Here is an 18,656-nt window from a genome sequence, read left to right on the forward strand (position 1 = left end):
TTCTGACAGGTGTGAGATGGTATCTCACTGTGGCTTTGATTTGCATTTTTCTCATGATTAGTGATGTTAAGCAACTTATATTTCTATTGGCCTTTTTTTTAAAGACTTTATTATTTATTTATTTTTAGAGAAAGGGGTAGGGAAGGAGAAAGAGAGGGAATGAAACATCAATGTGTGGTTGCCTTTCGAGCCCCACTACTGGGAACCTGGCCGGCAACCCAGGCATGTGCCCTGACTGGGAATTGAACCAGTGACGCTTTGGTTCGCAGGCCCATGCTCAATCCACTGAGCTACACCAGCCAGGCCTCTATTGGCTTTTTTGCAGAAGCCATCTGCCCTCTTTTTAATTGGGTTGTTTGCTTTTCTGGTGTTAAGTTGTCTGAGGTCTTTATAAAGACCTCAATTTTGAATATTACCCCTTATTAGGTATCATAGTTTAGGACCATTTTGTATGATGTTGGCAGTGGATTTTTCAGATATGGCCTTTATTACACTGAGGTATGTACCCTCTATTCCTCCTTTGCTGAGACTTTTTATAATAAATGGGTGCTGGATTTCATCAAATGCTGTTTTTGCATCTATCGATATGATCATGTGGCTTTTATCCTTCAATTTGTTTATGTGCTGGATCATGTGTATTGATTTGTGGACCCTGTACCCACCTTACATCCCTGGAGTACAGCCCGCTTGATCATGGTGTGTGATCTTCTGAATGTGTTGCTGGAGCTGGTTTGCTAATATTTTGTTGAGGATTTTAGCATCTATGTTCATCAGTGATGTTGGCCTATAATTTTCTTTCTCTGTTGTGTCTTTGTCTGGTTTTGGAATGAGGGATAATGCTGGCTTTGTGAAATGAGCTTTGGGAGTATTCTCTCCTCTTGATCTTTTTGGAATAGTTGTAGAAGGATAGGTGTTAGATGTTCTTTGGATGTTTGGTGAAGCCATCCAGTCCAAGACTTTTATTTGTTGGGAGTGTTTTGATTACTGCTTCAATTTAACTAGTTGTGATCTGTCTGTTCAGATTCTCTGATTCTTCCTGATTCAGTTGTGAAAGATTGTATGTTTCCAGGGATTTATCCATTTTTCCTCAGATTGTCCATTTGTTGGCATGTAGTTGTTCATAATATTTTCTTACATTCCTTTGTGTTTCTTTGATATCAGTAGTTACTTCTCCTATTTCATTTTTTGATGTATTTATTTGGGTCCTCTCTCTTTCTTGATGAGTGTGCTTAAATTTTTGTCAATGTAGTTTATCATTTCCAAAGAACAGCTCTCGGTTTTATTGATCTTTTGTATTTTTTTCACTCTATTTGATTTCTTTCTGCTCTGATCTTTATTATTTCCTTCTTTCTACCTGCTTTGGGCTCTGTTTGTTGTTTTCCCCAGATTCTTTCAGTGTACAGTTACATTGTTTATTTGAGTTTTTCTTGTTTCCCAAGGCAGGCCTGAAATACTGTGAGTTTCCCTGTTGGGAACTGTGTGTGCTGAGTCCCACACAATTTGGTTGTTGTGTTCTCATTTTCATTTGTTTCAAGGAAACTTTTGATTTCTTCCTTGATCTCATTGTTGACCCATTCATTGTTTAGTAACATGTGATTTAGCCCTGCAGTACTTTGTGTGTTTTTCAGTTTTAGTCCTGTGATTTATTTCTACTTTCATACCGTTATGGTCAGAGAAGATGTCTAATATGACTTCTCTCTTCTTAAATTTATTGACACTTGTTTTCTGCACTAACATGTGATCTATCCTAGAAAATGTTCCCTGTGTGCTTGAAAGAATGTATAATTTGCAGCTTTGGCTTGAAATGCTCTGAAGATATCAATTAAATCCATCTGATTCAGTGTGTCATTTAAGGCCCCCCACTCCCTTGTCGATTTTCTGTCTGGAAGATCTATCCACTGATGTCACTGGGGTGCTAAATGCTCACTGCGACTGTGTTGCTGTCTGTCAGTCTCTCCCTCTGTGACCATCGAGACGTGCTCTGCATGTCCAGGTGCTCCTCTGTTGGGTTGCTGTTTCTACCCTCATGTGTGTCCTACTCAGTCTCCTCCTGTAGGGTTTGTTTTAAAGTCTATTTTGTCAGATATAAGTATTGCTACCCCAGCATTTCTTTTTCATTTCCCTTCTCATGAAATATATTTTTCCAACACTTTACCTTTAGTCTGTGTGTATCTTTTGTTCTGAGGTGGGTTTCTTGTACTCAGTGTGTACAAGTACATGTGTCTTGCTTTCTTATCCATTCAGCTTCTCATGTCTTTTCATTGGAACATTTAAGGCATTTACATTTAAAAAGATTATTAATAGGTACATATATGCTGCCAATTTATTCTTTTAATTCTGTTTCCTTTTTTGTATGTTTTCCTCTCTTGTACTTCTTAAACCAGGCTCTTCAATATTTTTTGTAGTGCTGGTTTGGTGGTAACAAACTTCTCTGTCTTTTCCATGTCTGGGTGGCTCCTCATTTCCCCTTCAATTTTAAATGACAGTCTTGGTGTGTAAAGTAGTCTTGATTGTAGGTCCTTGCTCTTCATTAGCTGGAATATTTCATGCCAATCCCTTGTGGCTTGAAATATTTCTGTTGAGAGATCAGCTGAGTCTTTTGCAAGATCCCTGGCAGGTATTTACCTGCCTTTCTCTTCCTGCTTTTAAGATCCTCTCGTTGTCCCTGTCTTTTGGACTTTAATTATGATGTGTGTTGGAGTGGGCCTCTTTGGGTTTTATCTTGTTTGGGAGTCTGTGTGCCTCTGGGACTTCTTTGTCTTTTTCCTTCAGCACATTAGAGGAGTTTTCAGTCATTATTTCTTCAAATAGGTTCTTGATCCCTTGCTCTCTCTCTTCTCCCGATGTGCTTATGATACAGATGCTGTTTTTCTTCATGTCATCCCAGTGTTCTCTTAAATTATCTTCATTCTTTTTAAAGTATATTTTACAGATTATGCTATTACAGTTGTCCCCTTTTTTCCCTCTTCTGTCCCCCTCCACCCAATACCCCCTCCCCTCCATAAATCTCCCACCTTCTTCATGTCCATGGGTTATAATTTATTTGGTTTCTCCATTTCTTTTTCCTATTCTTAACCTCCCCCTATTTGGCACCTACTATTTATGCTTCTTATTCCCTATACCTTTTTACCCATTCTCCTACTCCCCCCTCCCCACTGACACCTCTCCATGTGATCACCATTTCTGTGATTCTGTTCCTGTTCTAGTTGTTTGCTTAGTTTGTTTTTGCTTTAGGTTTGGTTGATAATAACTGAGTTTTTTGTCATTTTACTGTTCATAGTTTTTAACTTCTTTTTCTTAGGTAAGTCCTTTTAACATTTCATATAATAAGGGCTTGGTGATGATGAACTCCTTTAACTTGACCTTATCTGGGAAGCACTTTATCTGCCCTTCCATTCTACATGATAGCTTTGTTGGATAGAGTAATCTTGGATGTAGGTCCTCCTTATCTTTCATGACTTTGAATACTTCTTTCCAGCCCCTTCTTGCCTTTAAGATTTCTTTTGAGAAATCAGCTAACAGTCTTATGGGCACTCCTTTGTAGGGTAACTGTCTCCTTTTCTCTTGCTGCTTTTCAGATTCTCTCCTTATCTTTAATCTTGGGTAATGTAATTATGATGTGCCTTGGTGTGTTCCTCCTTGCATCCAACTTCTTTGGGACTCTCTGAGCTTCCTGGATTCCTAGAAGTCTATTTCCTTTTGCCACAATGGGGAAGTTCTCCTTCATTATTTGTTCAAATAAGTTTTCAGTTTCTTGCTCTTCCTCTTCTCCTTCTGGCACCCCTATGATTTGGATGTTGGGACATTTAAAGATGTCCTGGAGGTTTCTAAGCCTCTCCTTATTTTTTTGAATTCTTTCTTCATCCTATTCTGGTTGAATGTTTCTTTCTTAATTCTGGTCCTCACCTTTGAGTTGAATCCCAGTTTCATTCCTGTCACTCTTGGTTCCCTGTACATTTTCCTTTATTTCACTTAGCATAGCCTTCACTTTTTCATCTAATTTTCGACCACATTCAACCCATCCTGTGAGCATCCTGATTACCAATGTTTTGAACTGTGCATCTAATAGGTTGGCTATCTCTTTGTCACTTAGTTGTATTTTTTCTGGAGCTTTGATCTATTCTTTCATTTAGGGACATTTTTTTTTGTCTCAGTGCACCTGTTACATTTAAGGGGTGGAGCATTAGGTGTTCACTAGGGCTGGGCAACCCAGTTTGCCTCGTTGTGATGCTGTGCATGGGGGAGGGGTCCGAGAGGGAACAATGCTGCTGCTCCACTTTCTGCCAGTTTTCAGTCACTTCCCCACAATCAAATTGGGCCCTTCTGGTGCTGATTCCCGGATGGGTGGGTTTGTGTAGGTTCTAGGACCCTGTGGGTCTCTCCAAGAATTCTGTGAGGCTGAGAGTTTCTCCCGCTGCTGCCTGAATCCCCACAGGAGTTTTCAGTCAGAGGTTTGAGGCTTTATTTCCCTGCAGTGAAACCCTGGGTTGCACAGTCTGACTTGCTTCCCTAGTTGTTCCTCCCAGTTTATCTGCACTGGAATGTGGGACCACCCAGTCTCACAATCAGATGCCTGGCCCCTGGTCCGCCAGCCACCACCTCACACCTGGATCCCCTCCAGCCACCACCTTGCTGCAAGTCCCTCTCCACCAGTCCTCTGCACCCCGATGCCTATCTCTGCCCCTCCTACCAGTCTGGATGCATGTTTCTTCTTCAATTCCTTGGTTGTCAGACTCACATGCAGTTTGATTTTCTGTCAGTTCTGGTTGGTTTTTTTTTTGTTTGTTTGTTTTTTAAATTTGTTGTTGTCCTTCTTTTGGTTTTGAGACGAGGCACAGTTTGTCTACCTGCACCTCCATTTGTCCCGAAGTCTCTCAGCTGATAGTCTTATGGGCATTCTTTTTGTAAGTAACTTCTTTTCTCTTGCTACTTTTAAGATTCTCTCATCTTTAACCTTGGGTCATTTAATTACAATGTGTCTTGGTGTGTTCCTCTTTGGGTCCAGTTTCTTTGGGACTCTCTGAGCTTCCTCAACATATATGTCTATTTCCTTCACCAAATTGGGGAAGTTTTCTTTCATTATTTTTTCAAATAACTTTTCAATTTCTTGCTCTTCCTCTTCTCCTTCTGGCACCCCTATGATTTGGATATGGGAACATTTAAATTTGTCCTGGAGGTTCCTAAGCCTCTCCTCATGGGGTTTTTTTTTTTTTTTTCAGTTCTTGTTTCTCCTTTTTGTTCCAGGTGAATTTTTATTTCTTCCTTTTGTTCCAAATCATTGATTTTAGGCTCGGCTTTCCTTGCCTTCACTGTTGGTTCCCTGTCTATTTTTCTTATTTCATTTTGTATAGCCTTCACTTCTTTACTTTGAGGCCATACTCAATCACTTCTCTGAGCATCCTGATTACCAGTGTTTTGAACACTGAGTCTCATAGGTTTGGTTATCCCCTCCTCTTAGCTCTTTTTCTGGAGTTTTGACCTGTTCTTTCATTTGGACCATATTTCTTCATTTCCTCATTTTGTCAGTGCACCTGTTACATTGTATGGGGACAGCTCCTTCAGTATTTGCCAATGCTGGGCAATCTGTGTCGTCACGTTGTGGTGCTGTACGTGGAGGAGGGGTCAGAGAGGGAACAATGCTACCTGCTCAGCTCTTACCCCACTTTCAGTCACTTTCCCCCACTTCCTGCAAGTGACTGGTGCCCTTCCATCTGCTGCCTTAGTGCTGATTCCCAGAGTGGGTGGGCTTGTGCTCATTCTAGGACCCTGTGGACCCCTCACATGAACTCTCTGAGAGACCAGCAGTTTGTTCCATTGTTGCAACCCCCACAGGTTATTACAGCCAGAGGTTATAAGGTTTTATTTTTTCCTGGTGCTGGAACCCTGGATTGTGCGGTCTGTCCTGGGGCTAGAATTGCTCACTCCCCTGTTGTCTCTCCCACTTTTTATGTGCAGGCAAACGTGGGAACATTTTCTCCACCAGCTGCCTCAATGCACGTCTTCTGCACCACGGCTGCCCATCTCCCCGCTTCCTACCAGCCTGGATGAATGTGTCTTCTTTAACTCCTTGGTGGTCAGACATCCATACAGTTCTATTTTCTGGCAGTTCTGGTTGGTTTTTGTTGTTGTTGTTGTTCTCAGATTGGTTTTTATCCTTTTTACAGTTGTGCGAGGAAGAACATATCTATCTATACCTCCATCTTGGCCAGAGATTTATCTTTATTCTTTTAATTTCATTTAATTTTTTTGTTTTTGCTCCTCTGATTGGGTGCTTTTGTCCCTTTGTCTTCCAAATTGCTGATTCAGTTCTCTGCTTCATCCAAACTACGATTTTATTCCTTCCAGTGTATTCTCTGTGTCAGATATGGTGTTCTTCACTTCTCACTGGTTATTTTTCATGGCTTCTATGTCCTTTTTCATGCTGTTGTAATCTCACTAAGTTCCTTGAGCATCTTATAATCATTTCTTTGAACTCTATATCTGACAGATTGTTTGCCTCCATTTCATTTACTCATTTTCTGGAGATTCTTGCTGGTGTTTTATTTGGGACCTGTTTCTTTGCCTCTGCATTTTGGCTGTTTCTTTGTATTTGTTTCTATGTATTGGACAGATCTATGACTCTATGTCTTTGTGGGGAGTGGCCGTATGTTGCAGGTGTCCTGTGGGATCCAGTAGTGCAGTCTTCTTGATGTCCTGAGTTGGGTTCTCCAGGAATGTCTCTTGTGTGTGTATGTGGGACCACCTGTTGTGATTGAAACTCGTTGCTGTTGGCCCATTCATGCAAATCAACTGTGTGGCTGGCTGACAGTGAGGCTCAACCTGGACCACAGTGTGTGAGCTGCTGTGCAGGGGCAGTCTCGATGTGCCTTTTTCTGGAAATCTTGATTATAAGACTCCTTTCGGCCAGTTTTTATTTGTTTATGCAGGGTGATTCTTCCCCAGTTTAGTTGTATTTCTAGTTTGGTCCTGGGAAGAGGTGAGTGCAAGACCATCTACTCTGCCACCGTCTTGAAAGTCATAAATGCATGTTTGAAAAATCCTCACAAGAGGACATTTTTACTGAAGGACTTTTTTTTATTGCTTTTAGAGCAAGAGGAAGGATCAGGAGAGAGAGGGTGAGAAACACTGATGTTTCTAGTGTCCTTTCAGTTCACCTGGTAGGACCCCATTGAGTATTTCTGGCAGGGCAGGTCTTGTGCTCACAACTCCCTCAATATTTGTTTACCTGGGAAAGCCTTGACTTCTTTCTCCCTTTTGCAGGACAGTTTGGCTGGGTATAGAATTCTTGGTTGACATTTTTTTCCCATCTAACACTGAATATATGGGCCTAGTCTCTCCTACCCTCACAACTTCTGGTGAGAAATCTCATAATCCTATTTGGAATCAGTTGTATGTGATGATTCACTTCTCTCTTGCTAATTTCAAGATTTGCTCTTTGTTTCTGGTTTTTGTATGTATGATTATAACATGTCTCCGAGTGAATGTCATCTAACTTGAAATACTTTGAGCTTCTTGGATGTCATATCCATGTTGTCCATCATGTTTGGAAAATTGTAATCTATTATTTCTTAAAATATTCTCTCCACCCCCTTTCTCTCTCTTCTTTTTTTTTCTGGTCTCTCACAATGTGTGTGTTGGTCCACTTGATGGTGTCCCACAGGCTCCTTAGGCTCTATTTACTTTCTTTTCATCTTTTTTCTTTCTGTTGCTCAGCCTCAAATGTTTCCATTGTCCAGACCTGTAGGTTGTTGATTCTTCATTCTACCTGCTCAAATTGGCCTTTGAATCTGTCTAGTAAAGTTTTCATTGTAGTTTTTATTCTTCTAAGCAGCAGAATTTGGTGGAGAGGGTTCTATGTTTAGTGACATTTCCATTTTCTTCACACATCATTGTCTTTACTTCCCCCATATGTGTCTTTAGTTCTTTGAGCATCTTCAAGACAGTTGTTTTAAAATTTTGATTTATGCCTCCCACAGGATTTACTTCAGAGAAAGATTCTGTTGAATTATTTTGTATTTGAACAGGCCATGCTTTCCTCCCTCTTTGTATGTCTTTTAGTTTCTCTTGAGCACTGGCCATTTGGAGTCAAATACTATGGTTCTAACTTTTGAAATAAGTATGTATCCCTACCCAAGGGTTTGTTGTGTTTTCTTTTAAGAAAAGTTTTATTTATTGATGAGAGAGAGAGAGAGAGAGAGACAGCAATTTGTTGCTCCACTTATTTATGCATTCATTGGTTGCTTCTTCGATGTGCCCTGACCAGAGATTGAATCTGCAACCTTTGGCATACTGGGGTGATGCTCCAACCAACTGAGTTACCTCGCCAGGGCTGCTGCTTTTTTATTGTTGCAACCTGCCTCTCTGCTGAATGTCAACCTGGAGTGCAAACTTAATGTCTTTCCATGTGTTTTCTCAGTCTTTTCCTGGGCATGTGAAGTCATTTTCTAAGTTTGCACATATATCCATTGGTGGTTTAATGTCCTAGTCTTTACTATATGGATTCCAAAAGGAAAAAAGTGAAAAAAGAAGTAGGGAAGTGCACTGACCTTTTAAATTCTCTTGGAAATCTCCTGAGCCAGAGTGGGAGGGCTTCCACAACTGCGAGAAAATGCAACAAAAATGGCCTCCTGACTATTTGCACCTCTGTGATGAGAAGCAGCAATCACCCATCAGACTGCAGATTCTCAATATTTGGAGAATGGGGTCCTTTTCACCCACCCTAGTTCTCTAGGTTCTCAGCTGTGGGCAGCTGCTATGAGAAATCCTGCTTCCTGCCAGGTAGCTGGGGTGGAGGTGGGTAACTGCTACTATGACAAGAGCTGAAATTAACTGCAAATTACCACTCATATATTCCCTTGAAAGTTGCTAGCTTCCAACAGACTCCAGAATTTCAGAATAGTTACATCAGACTGATTTTTGCCAGTGCAATGATTGTGTACATAGGGACACCTATTCCTGGCGCTTCCTGCTCTGCCATAGTCCAAGCATGTTAGGAGATGTTAGTGTTCTAATTTGTTGCAACTGCCATCGCCTGCTCTTCCACTCTGCAGGAGCTTTAGAAACTGACAGGCTACACTCACAGTGAAACCCAGCAGTGTGGCAGCCCCTGAAGGAGTAGAGTGAGGCTATAGTTTCCTTACAGCCTCCTTCTCACAGCGTTATCGTTATTTGACTCGTGTAGTGGCTTCCTGGAAGAACCCCCTTCTAAGGCTGTCTGTATCTGACCTCTCTCAGAGTTTACCTAACACATAAAGTGTTTCCTTGGTGCAGGTGGGGGTAGGGATGCTTTTTAAAACCAGTTATACACAATGTTTCACTTTTTGGCTTCCTGAGGCAGTGGACAGCAGTAGGAATACATGATACGCTGTCTACATGTCTTAGAAGGAAAAGGTAGCAAAGGAGATGTGCTTAGGGATCTCAAAAAGCTCTCAGATATTCCTGGGAATCCGGAAGGCCACATGCATGTGTAGGGTGGTAAGCATGCCCAGAGTTAAGTGCATGCTAAGAAAAGAGTGAGAAGGTTCTAAGTTCTCACCTCTGTCTGACCTTGGGGCTCCACACAAGGGGAGTGTAACAGAGAAGGCAGAGTTGTCTGCTGTCAGGCTGATTGTTGAAGGTGCACCCCAGCATGAACACAGGGCCCCTCAGCAAAACCTGGGAGGCTTGTGGACTCCAAGCAATTAAGGAAATCTCTGTGCAAGCATCAGCTGGTTACTGAGCAAACCAGGAAGAAACTTCAGTGACCACATGCAACAAAGAATACAGACTTTACATAATTAGTTCAGAATCGACTACTAAAAAAACAACAGCAACTACAACAAATAGCAATTATAACAGTCTGAAGGGAGGGTGATAATTTGATTTTCAGAGTTGCCACATTTAAGAACAGTTTTTTAAAAACCTGCACATAAGTGGACCTGTGAAGTTGAAACCATTTGTTCAAGGGTCAACTGTATTTACAAATACTGAATTATCATCTTATTCACCTGAAACAAATATAATGTTATGTGTCTGTTATACCTTGATTAACAGAAAAAAATGAACTAAAAATTTTGGGAAAAAAGGACAAGTGAAAGTATGAAAACAGAGCCTTATAGGGAACCGGCATGCATGGCAATGGTGAATGTAGCTCAGCCCTGGTTGGGAAACCAACAGGTGTGAGGTGGCACACAGGAGCCAGACCCACAGATCGGTTTTCCCATGGGGAACCAGGTCTGCATTGTACCTAGGCTGCTTTGAGGCTTGCTTTCACTAAAATTCTCTCACCCTGAATTAAGGCAGCAAATGTTAATGCATATCTTTGAAGTAACTTCCTAAATTCTTCATAAACCTCCCAAGGATGGAGTATAACCAGTTTGACCACTTTCCCCCTTGCCTCTGCAGCATCCTTTTCTTTGTTACCTATAAGAAGTAATTAGCAACATCCTTTCCTTTGTTATCTGTAAAAGATAATCACCTAAAGCAAACTGTGTGTAATAAATTAGGACCATCTTTGATGTAATGCTCCCAGAAAAACAATAAAAGCCTGTCCAGGCAAGGGTTGGGGCTCTCTCTCCACAGGGCTTCTGCAGTCCGTGTGAATTTGTTCATGGCAGCCACAACACACAGACCCCACTGGTCATAGTCTGCATCATAGTCTTATTAAATAAAGAATATCAACAAATGTACAAATTGTAAGGGAACCAAATAGAAATTCTAGAGTTGAAAAGTTTAATAATTGAAATGTAAAATTGGGAAGGGTCTTGCTCCCAGGATTTTTATTAGTTGAACCAGCTCAGTAAGTGATTTCCCAACAGCTCTGGGAGAGTGGACCTTTATGAGGGATCTGAATTGGTTTGTGTAGCTATAAAATCATTAAGCACCTGGCTTCGTGCTAAAAAACCTAAGTGTATGCTCTCCCCTACATCTCCTGCTGTGATGCCTGTGAGCAGGGGCTCGGATGACCAGCCTGTGTTTCTCTCTCTTTTTCAGCTTTGCACCTAATAGAGAAACTTTTTATTTAGGACCCTGAGGGGCCTCAACAACACATTTTAGCATGCAAAGGAAAGAATGAGCAAACTTTTTAAAAATGTATTTTATTGATTATGCTATTACAGTTGTCCCATTTTTTTCTCCCCTTTATTCTCCTCCTCCCTGCACCCCCTCTCCCACCAGCATTCCCTCACCTTAGTTCATGTCCATGGGTCATACATATAAGTTCTTTGGCTTCTCCATTTTCAATACTGTTCTTAACCTCACCCTGTCTGTTGTGTATCTACCATTTATGCTTCTTATTCCCTGTACCTTTTCCCCATTCTCCCCCTTCCCCACTGATAACTGTCTATGTGATCTCCATTTCTGTGATTTTGTTCCTGTTCTAGTTGTTTGCTTATTTTGTTTCTTTTTTTTTTTAGGTTCAGTTGTTGATAGTTGTGAGTTTGTTGTCATTTTACTGTTCATAGTTTTGATCATCTTCTTTTTCTTAGAAAAGTCCCTTTAACATTTCATATAATAAGGGCTTGGCAATGACGAACTCCTTTAACTTGACCTTATCTGGGAGGCACTTTATCTGCCTCCCAGATAAGCTTTAATAGTCTGCCTCCCAGATATAGCTTAATAGCTTTGCTGGATAGAGTCATCTTGGAGGTAGGTCCTTGCCTTTCATGCCTTGCAATACTTCTTTTCAGTCCCTTCTTGCCTGCAAGCTTTCTTTTGAGAAATCAGCTCACAGTTTTATGGGCACTGTTTTGTAGGTAACTGTCTCCTTTTCTCTTGCTGCTTTTCAGATTCTCTCCTTATCTTTAATCTTGGCTAACGTAATTGTGATGTACCTTGCTTGGTGAGTGCTTCCTTGGATCCAACTTCTTTGGGACTTTCTGAGCTTCCTGGACTTTCTGGAAGTCTATTTCCATTACCAGATTGGGAAGTATTCCTTCATTATTTTTTCAAATAAGCTTTCAATTTCTTGCTCTTCCTCTTCTCCTTCTGGCACCCCTATGATTCAAATGTTGGAATGTTTGAAATGTTAGATGTCCTGGAGGTTCCTAAGCCTCTCCTAATTTTTTTTGAAGTCCTGTTTCTTCATTCTGTCCCAGTTGAATGTTTATTTCTTCCTTCTGCTCCAACCTCCAAATCATTGATTGAGTCCTGGTTTCCTTCCTGTCATGGTTGGTTCCCCTGTACATTTTCCTTTATTTCACTTTGCATAGCCTTTACTTCTGCTCTATTTGTGACCATACCCAACTATTTCTGTGAGCATCCTGATTACTAGTGTTTTTAACTGTGCATCAGATAGGTTGTCTATATCTTCATCACTTAGTTCTATTTTTGTTGTTTTCATCTACTGTTGCATTAGGGCCACATTTTTTTTTGTCTTGCCATGCCTGTTACATAGTAAGGGTTAAAGCTTTAGGTATTCACCAGGGTGGGGCAACGCAGTTCACTGGGGCTGTGGTGCTGTATGTGTGGGAGGGGTTAGAGAGAGAACAATGCTGCTTGCTGGGCCGGCTTTCAGTCACTTCCCCCTGCCACCCACAAGCAAATTGGTCCCTTGTGATGCTGATTCCCAGGTGGATGGGTTTGTGAACATTTTAGGACCCTGTGGGTCTCTCCAGTGAATTCTCCTGTGAGGCTGGGAGTTTCTCCTGCTGCCACAACCACCCCAGCAATTTATAGTCAGAGGTTTTTAGCCTTTATTTCCCTGAGCTGGAACCCTGGGTTGCACCATCTGTCTTGCTCCCCCAGGTGTTTCTCCCAGTTCATTCACATGCAAATGTAGGACCGCCCCTCTGCTGGCTGGCACCTGGTCCTCCAGCTGCTGCCTTGCCACAAGCCCTCTCTGCCCCCTCTGCCCATCTCCATCCCTCCTACCAGCCTGGAGAAATGTTTCTTCTTTAACTCTTTAGTTGTCAGACTTCCATACAGTTCAATTTTCTGGCAGTTCTGGTTGTTTTTTGTTTTTAAATTGTTGTCCTTCTTTTTGGTTGTATGAGGAGGCGTGTCTACCCACAGTGTGTCTACCCACACCTCCATCTTGGCCAGAAGTCTCTAGAATCAGCAAACTTGAAGAAAATTCAATCGATATGATCCCATGTGAGAAGCAGAAAGAGGAATGAAAAAAAAATGAACAGATCCTCAGAGGTCTGTAGCACATCATTAAGAATGCCTGCACACTGCCCTGGCTGGTATTGTTCAGTTGATTGGCATGTCATCCTGTAAACTGAGAGGCTGTGGGTTCGATCCCTGGTCAGCACACATTCCTGGGCTGCAGGTTCAATCCCTGGTTGGGGCACATGTGGGAGGCAGCTGATTGATGTTCTTCTCTCACACTGATGTTTCTCCCTCTACCCTTCCCTTCCACCCTCCCTCCCTCTCCCTCTGCCTTCCTCTCTGTCTAAAGTCAGTAAACAGATCCTTGAGTGAGGATTTAAAAAATGTCTTGAAAACAAATAGCAACATGTAAAGCCTACCTTATTAGTAATTACGTGAAATGTAAATGGATTGAACAGATCAATTAATTGGCAGTCCTTCAGAAGCTGGGAGGGGTGGGGGGCGCTGTCACTTCCCAGACCCCCGCTCACACGCCCACTCTCACACGGGCCGCGCTGCTGGCTGCTGGCTGGGGCTCTAGTTCCCCTGAACACGGGCCCTTCCTTGTGGAGCGTTGGGCTTCCTGACAGCGATGCAGCTGGACTCCAGGAAGGAGTGTTTCAAGTAGAGAAAGTGGAAGTGGCAGTTCTCTTACTTTTAAAAAAGTTTTATTTTATTCTCATTCAAGAGAGGGGAAAGGACAGAGAGGGAGAAAAACACTCGATATCAATATGAAAGAGAAACTCTAGTCACTGTCTCCTGCCCGCACCCCAGTGGGGGATGGAACCTGCAACCTGGCCGTGTGCCCTGATTGGGAACCACACCATCAACCTTTCTGGATGATGCCTCACCAGCTGAGCCCTGTGCACCAGCCAGAGCCCACAGGAGTTCTGTTAAAGACCAGCCTTCAAAGCCTCACAGCATCACTACTGACACTTCTGTTGATCAAACCATGTCAGCAAGCCAGCAGCTCAAAGGGAGGGAAATGAACTCTTGATGGGAGAAGCGGCAAAGAAACTGTGACCATCCTGAGCCCATAGACAAGCCACCCTGGGTGGCTGTCCGTGCGATTCCTCACTCAGCCCTCCTCCCTGAACCAAAGCAGATCCAGGGATGTTCTTGCCACCAGCCTGGGATCTCTTCCAGTTGCTGCAAACGAGAGATTTTGTTTTTGTAACTGAGGGTGTACTCCTCACTATAAAGGTGTGTATTTCACTACTTCTCACACTTGCGTGCGCGTGTGTGTGTGTGTGTGTGTGAGAAAGAGAGAGGAAAACAGGAGGCTGCACAGGACACAGAGATGAGGAGCACAGACTCTGCAGCCAGACGGCCTTGGTGTGAATTCTGCCTCTGCCACCCACCACCTGGCTGACCTCGGGCACTCACTTCACCTTCCTGAGCCTCAGCATCGCTGTGAGTGCTGTGTAAGCCTTCGCCACTGCTGTCGTGTTTCTGTTACCGACATCCTCATCTCAGCCACAGGCTCTGAGTCGGCCTCAACCCCTTCGCCTGCTCGCTGCTGCTGCTGCTGCCATGGGCTGTCCCACCGCTGCTGTCGCTCAGGATTTCGGGGGCTCCTCGGTTTCTTGTGCCTCATTTTCCATGTTTCTCCTAGTTGATTTTTGAGAGGGAGGAAAATGCTCATTTTATTTTATTTGAGGTGGTGAGATGCTCCTGGTTCTGGGCAGGGTTCCTTTCACGAGGGAGATTTGTCTCCTGTGTTCAGGGAGACACAGGCACGTCAGAGTGTCTTCCTTGCAGCTGTTTCTCAACAACCTATAATTTAAGATCATCAATATGCCCAAGTGGCCTCTTTGGAGTGACACATTCTTCTCCTTGTCAATTACCTATACCCATCTGAATCTAAAAACATGCTGAATGAACAAAGTATGTTACAAAAGTATCCTTTTCAACCAGGTTCTTAACCCTAAGCAACAGACTGACTGAAGCAGAGAAAGGATTGGGAGGATAGTGGTAGTTCGCCGTCCCCAGGGGAGCTGAGATCCGGGACTACTCCCTGGTGCTGCGCAGCTGCAGGCCCTCTGGGGACTCTGGCGACGGTCTCTGCCAGGGCTCAGGGTCTCATGGGAGAACCTTGGTCACATGTCTGTCCCCACCTACGAGGACAGCTGGGACGGTGGGCAACCGTCCTTTTTGCTTTTATGGCAGAGGAGACTCTTTCTCCCTGGAAAGGGGCCTCAGATGCTGAGCAGCCAAAAAGAATGACAAACGGCCACATACCATATTTTGCCGTGTACACTGTGTATTCACGTTTGTGCACATTATACACGGGATTGTTATACCCATGGTATGTAATTATTATACCCATGTATAATGCACATCCTTATTTTCCCTCAAAAATTTGCACAAAAAAGTGATCATTATACATGGCAAAATATGGTAGCTATCATTTATGCAAAACTTATAAACACCCAAAGCAATGGTCTGCATCATTTGCAGGTAAAAAAACGCAGTTAATAAAGCACACCACCATTCATGGGAACCACACCTCGGACTCCAGGAGAACAGGTTCCTCTGAGGGGAGTGGGGCGGGGAACAGATGCGGGACTTCCATTGGATTTGAAACGTTGTATTTCTTAAAATGAAAGCTCTGAAGCAAAGATGGCAAAAATGTTAACACCTGTTTATACTTGGAGGTGGGTACATAGTACCATTATTTTCTATATTTATTTATATGTTGCAAGTATTTCCTAATTTAAAAATCACTTCAATAAATCCTAAGTATTGTCAGGCCACTGCGGTCTCTGCAGACGTCTCTGCAGACATCTCCTCTTAGAGCTACTGAAGTGCAAGCTGACCGGCGCCCTCAACAGGCCGCGGAAGGAGTTGCCTGCCAGCGCCCACCTCTCTGGAGTTTTCCCGCCCCGTGCGCAGGCTCCTCCCTGTGGGCTGGGAGTTGGCGGGGTCACTGGGCTGAGATTGTGAGGCTGGGGAACGCTAGGCCTGGAACTATCTCCTGAGAAGGAGTGATTCATTTCACTAGCAAAATTCCACGCCCTTTAAAATGCCTGCCAAGAAGTTAACTGGTTTGGAAAAACTGACAAGAAAACAAAGATCTCAGAAAGTTGGAAAGATTAAAAAAAAACAAAAAAAACACCTCTTTTGTTGTGACGCTGACTTCTGTGGCCAGTAGAAGTGAATTAGCGAGTCTGCGTCTACACGTAATTTAAAACCTGAGCTGTAATGGACGTACAACGTTGTGTAAGGTTAAGGTGCACAGTGTGTTCATCTGATACATTTACTCGTGTATATTGCAGTGTGATCATCACCACAGCATTGATGACTCTTCCACGTCACATAATCATCATGTATTTTTGTGGGGAGGGACGTCTAAGGTCTGGTCTCTCACAACTCTGAAGCACACGATACCGCACTGCTGCCTGTGGTCTGCGCTGTGCATCTGTCTCCAGAACTTTGTCGTCTTCTAGTTCCAAGTCTGCAGCCTGTAACATCATCTTCCTCAGTACCTTCCCCAGCCCCTGGTGGCCACCATTCTGCTCTCTGTGTCTAGGAGACTGGCTACTTTAGCTTCTAGATATGAGTGATGTCATACAGTATTTGTCTCTCTCTGTCTGACTCTTCTCCCTTAGCTTAACGCCTTCAGGGTCCATCCATGTGGTCGCACGTGGGAGGATATCCTTCTTTCTTGTGGCTGAACATTCTACTGTGTGTAAACATGTATGCACATGTGTATTTGTGCAGACATCTGTGTATATGTGTATATTGGTGGACACTTAGGTTGTTTCCATGTCTTGGCTACTGGGAATAATGCTGCATTTATATATAATTTTTAATAACAAGAAATCAGTTTCCCCTGTCCCTTCCCCCTTCCCTCCCTCCTAGCATATGATAAACACATATTTAAAGACCATGGGTTTGAAAAGAAAAACTAAACAAATGGGACTTCATCAAACTAAAAAGATTTTGCACAGAAAAGGAAATTGTCAACCAAATAAAAAAGACAAACCCACAGAATGGGAGAACTCATTTGCTGATACATCTGATAAGGGGTTAATATCCAAAATGTATAATGTACTTACAAAACTCAACACCAAAATGACAAAAAACCCAATTGAAAATGGGCAAAGGACCTGAATAGACACTTCTCCAAAGAGAACATAGAGATGGACAACAGACATATGAATATTATTAATCATCAGAGAAATGCACATGAAAACCACAATGAGACACCATGTCACACCCGTCAGAATGGGTATCATCAATAAATCAACAATGAGTGCTGGCGAGGATGTGGAGAAAAGGGAAACTCTTTTGCACTGTTGGTGGGAATGCGGACTGGCGCAGCCACTCTGGAAAGCAGTATGGAGATACCTCAAAAAAATTAAAAAAGGGTAGGGCTTTTGGCCCAGCAATTCCACTTCTGGGAATATATGCAAAGGAACTGAAAACACTAATTCAAAAGAACAGAAGCACCCCTGTGTTCACTGCAGCGTTATGTACAATCGGCCAAGACAGGGAAGCAGCCTGAGTGGCCATCAGTAGACGAGTGGATGAAACAAGTGTGGGGCATTTACACAGTGGAATTCCACTTGGCCATAAAAAAGAAGGAAGTTTTACCCTTTACAACAGTATGGATGGACCTGGAGAATATTATGCTAAGTGAAATAAGCCAGGCAGAGAGAGACAAGTACCATATGATGTCAGTCACATGTGGAATCTAATGAACAAACTGAACTAACTAGCAGAACAGAGACAGACTCATAGATGGAGAACAGATGACAGCTGGGGTGGGGGGAGGTGAGGGGTGACAGGACTGAGCAGAAAAGAAAAAGGACTCATGGACATGGACGACAGGGGTGGTGATTGCTGGGGGGAAGGGGGCATACAGGGACTAAATGGTAATGGAAAATTATAATAAAGATTATATTAAAAAAAATAAAGACTGGGTCTGAAACAAAACCAAATTGTTAGGTTGCCAGGGTTACCAACTGTTTTAGTTTTGTTCTAAGCATAGCCTAATAAATATTAGCTACCATTACACAACAACAAAACCCAAAATGACTCACATAAAAAATGGGCAAACAGGGCCCTGGCCGGGTAGCTCATTTTCCGGGTAGCTCACCCAGAAACACCAAGGTTGCAAGTTTGTCCCCCATCAGGGCACATGCAACAATCCACCAATGAATGCATAAATAAATGGAAAAACAGATCAATGTTTTTTTCTCTCTTTCTCTCTCTTTCTCTCTAAAAAATCAATAAAGAAAGAATTTTAAATGGACGGAGGACTTGAATGGACATTTCCCAGAGATGATACATGACAAGCCAACAAGTGTGTGAGAAGATGCTCAGCATCACTGATCATCAAGGAAACACAACCAAACCACAGTGAGGTATCACCTCACACCCATTAGGATGGCTGCCAATCAAAATGACAGGAAAATAAGGCTTAGATGCTGATGTGGAGAATCGGAAGCCTTGTGCACCACTGTAGGAGTGTGCAATGGTGCCGCTGCTGCGGAAAACAGCATGGTGGTTCCTCAAAGAATCAGACGCGGAACTACATATGATTCAGTCATCCCACTTCTGGGTGTGTGTGTCCCTAATGA

The sequence above is a fragment of the Phyllostomus hastatus genome, unplaced genomic scaffold (genome assembly GCF_019186645.2).
Source record: "Phyllostomus hastatus isolate PE091 unplaced genomic scaffold, TTU_PhHast_1.1 phas_contig_716, whole genome shotgun sequence".
Lineage (NCBI taxonomy): Eukaryota > Metazoa > Chordata > Mammalia > Chiroptera > Phyllostomidae > Phyllostomus > Phyllostomus hastatus.